Source organism: Schistocerca gregaria, chromosome 6 (genome assembly GCF_023897955.1).
Source record: "Schistocerca gregaria isolate iqSchGreg1 chromosome 6, iqSchGreg1.2, whole genome shotgun sequence".
NCBI lineage: Eukaryota > Metazoa > Arthropoda > Insecta > Orthoptera > Acrididae > Schistocerca > Schistocerca gregaria.
Genome location: NC_064925.1, coordinates 394,171,817 through 394,175,525, shown reverse-complemented (window position 1 = coordinate 394,175,525; position 3,709 = coordinate 394,171,817). Strand labels below are relative to the sequence as shown.

At 44.7% G+C, this 3,709-nt stretch overlaps 1 non-coding gene across 1 annotated transcript; it reads right to left on the bottom strand.

The window, feature by feature from the left end:
- Positions 1-346: 346 nt before the first annotated feature.
- Trnas-uga (transfer RNA serine (anticodon UGA)) lies at positions 347-421 on the bottom strand. The gene has a single exon. It is a non-coding gene; the product is annotated as a tRNA-Ser (tRNA).
- Positions 422-3,709: the final 3,288 nt, after the last annotated feature.

The following is a 3,709-nucleotide window of genomic DNA, read 5'->3' as shown; positions in this document are numbered from 1 at the left end:
CAAAACTTCAACTAATTATGAAACTTCCTGGCAGATTAAAACTGTGTGCCCGACCGAGACTCGAACTCGGGACCTTTGCCTTTCGCGGGCAAGTGCTCTACCAACTGAGCTACCGAAGCACGACTCACGCCCGGTACTCACAGCTTTACTTCTGCCAGTACCTCGTCTCCTACCTTCCAAACTTTACAGAAGCTCTCCTGCGAACCATGCAGAACTAGCACTCCTGAAAGAAAGGATATTGCGGAGACATGGCTTAGCCACAGCCTGGGGGATGTTTCCAGAATGAGATTTTCACTCTGCAGCGGAGTGTGCGCTGATATGACACTTCCTGGCAGATTAAAACTGTGTGCCCGACCGAGACTCGAACTCGGGACCTTTGCCTTTCACGGGCAAGTGCTCTACCAACTGAGCTACCGAAGCACGACTCACGCCCGCTACTCACAGCTTTACTTCTGCCAGTACCTCGTCTCCTACCTTCCAAACTTTACAGAAGCTCTCCTGCGAACCATGCAGAACTAATTAGTTCCGAAACATCACACTTTCCTCAAAATGTTCGGAACTTAAACAGCTTTACTCACAACACGTTCTATCTGAAATGATCTCACTAGCTCTTCATTATACATACTATTTTCGCGAGACATCTAGCGTGGTGTTACTCGGAAACAGATTAGCGAGCGACTGTCTCGATGCTCCTCTCCTCTTTGCCTATGTATCTATCTGAGCTCGGGAATCGTTTACTTCTGACTGGTTATTGATCTGAATGACCAATCAGAATGACCCTTCCAGATATTTCTGATTTTACATAAAGTGACATTAAGTTTTAATGGGTGTCTCGCATACCCTCTCTCATTCATTCCCATGTATTCACACAACAAAGCAATGAGCAAATGATAATTTTGAATCATTTTTATACTACGTAATGTAGAGTAACTAAAGTTTTGAAAGGGAAATTCCAGTTAAGTGACTTTATGTAATGTTAGCTTTGTTATTACTTCAGATGATAGTAAAATACATCTGGTTATGGTTGCTGACTGAGTTTAGAAACATAAGTGTTGTTTTTAGGACATTTAAGTAATTTTATTAATCTCCGCAACTATAATATGTAAAAAACTGAAATTGTAACAGGATCTCTTCCTTAATAACAAAACATTGTGTACCAAGTTTGAAAAAATTGGATGATAATTACTACGGTTTATTAGATTCGTAGGGGTATGAATTTGCGTACCGACTGAATGTTACTTGAGATCGACTGGCAGCGTCAGCTGCGCTGTGAGTCAGAGCGAAGAAAAAACGTAGCCATCCTGAAGTCACCTTGCTATACGGCTGCGTGCCTTGCTGCATCGAATGTTATTATGAGATAACTTGCTACGTTACAGACCGTCTTCAACGGTCGGCGGTCTCTGTCAGTCAACAGATGAGGTCGGCCTGTATGCTTTTGTCCCGTACGTGCGTCTTCAAGCCCCCATTTCACTATCACATCGGAAACAGTGGACCTAGAGAAGTTTAGGAGTGTGTAAATCTCGCCAGCAGACGTATGACACACGTGACAACTAATCACCTGAGCACGTTCGAAGTCCGTGAGTTACGAGGCGCACCCCATTCTGCTCTCTCACGATGTCTAATGACTACTGAGGTCGCTGATATGGAGCACCTGGTAGCAAGTGGCAACACAATTCACCTAATATGAAAACATACGTTTTTGGGGGTGTTCGGATACTGTTAATGGCATAGTGTATCTCCACAAACTTACGAACAAACAGTCGTATCCCTGATAAGCGTCGGCCGAGGTGGCCGAGAGGTTCTAGACGCTACAGTCTGGCACCGCGCGACCGCTAAGGTCGCAGGTTCGAATCCTCGGGCACGGATGTGTGTGATGTCCTTAGGTTAGTTAAGTTTAAGTAGTTCTAAGTTCTAGGGGACTGATGACCTCAGAGGTTATGCCCCATAGGGCTCAGAGCCATTTGAACCATTTTGGACCCTGTTAAGCAGAATCACTGATGTATTTCGTTCCGAAGACGGACAAAGAAGCTATTATTCGGGCGGTCATAATGTTTTCGCTCATCATTGTAGACACTGTGCCGGCCGCGGTGGTCTCGCGGTTCTAGGCGCGCAATCCGGAACCGTGCGACTGCTACGGTCGCAGGTTCGAATCCTGCCTCGGGCATGGATGTGTGTGATGTCCTTAGGTTAGTTAGGTTTAAGTAGTTCTAAGTTCTAGGGGACTGATAACCACAGCAGTTGAGTCCCATAGTTCTCAGAGCCATTTTTTTAGACACTGTGAAGTAAATACTGTCATGAGTAGAAAGCAATTCACAATGTCTGTTTTGAAGAGCAAGCAGATCTGCATGATAGGAAATAAGGATGCAGAAGAACGTATACAGGTATTGTTCGGCAAGAACAGAAAGGGGAAGAAGCGCCAACTGTTTCACTCCTAAAATGCTTGTCTAATGTTGAAGCTCTTTTGGTTGCCCTGCGCGAGTCATTACTGCTACATCACGGGTCTTTTTCGAATTACAGGGCCGAAAGTCCGCCACAAGAAAGGGGCGAGAGTAAGGAAAAGATACGGGAAGACTGGGCTGGGGAAGGGGGTGGTAGGTAGCAGGGGAGGGGTAGTCAGAGAGAGCGAGAAGCGGCCCGTCGTCGCTTAAAATGCCTCACAGTGGTATGGCTGCGTCAAAGAGAAGGCAAGATTAAAGGGAATGCTCAACTGGTCCAGAAGGCGCGCCGCTGGGTCGTGTCTCCTGAGCCGACAGGCGCTCGCCTCCATCCGCACATTCAGCGCTCTGAACGCCACATTAAACCTTCAACACTGCCACTCGACGCTCGTTGTCATTCGGAGAAACGTGCTGCCGGTCTTTGTGACGCTTCGTCTTCGCCAGTTAATTAAGTGCTGTCTAGTCAGTACGTCTCTTAAACTTCCGGTGGTACGCAGCCTTCGTTATTGTGAGGACTGATTAAAGACTTCCATTTGTATCAACATCGGCAAAACGTATTCCAACTGAGTTCCTTCCCAAAAGATGTAAACACGTTGTCTGGAAGAGAACAGAACCGTATTTCCAGGACAGTCTTCGACTTCTCTTGCCTTATGATACTTTAATTGTTTCTCGACTATATATTGAGATGAAAGTAGCAGTTGCCAGGAACATAATAGATGGCCAGGTCCATCTTTCCTCAGTCTGACACAAATCTCATATAAGATAATATAAAATTAAATGAACAGTGAAATTAAAAGAAAATTTAAGATACTGTCTGCATGTGGTATCTCCAAGTTGGTGATGTGAGCAACCATTGTATACTGTTAATTATTTCTGGTCATGGAACTGTCTGCTTGTTGACACAAACATCAAAGCAGTAACTGTTCATTAGAAATTTCAAATACAATCATTTGGCGAATGATAGTATTGTAAAAAATAAGCTGGCTCCTTAATCGTATCAAAAATCACCAAAAATCAGAAGACAAAAGTTAACATATGTTTCGGTAGTGTGTAAGTAGGCTGTTTTGGTTTTTATGTTGGTAACGCCACGTAGCGCTCTATATGAAAACCACTGACTGGTGTGTGAAGTCTGTGGCTGGTTTGCATTGTTGGAATGGCTCTGAGCACTATGGGACTTAACATCTATTGTCATCAGTCCCCTAGAACTTAGAACTACTTAAACCTAATGAACCTAAGGACATCACACAACACCCAGCCATCACGAGGCAGAGAAA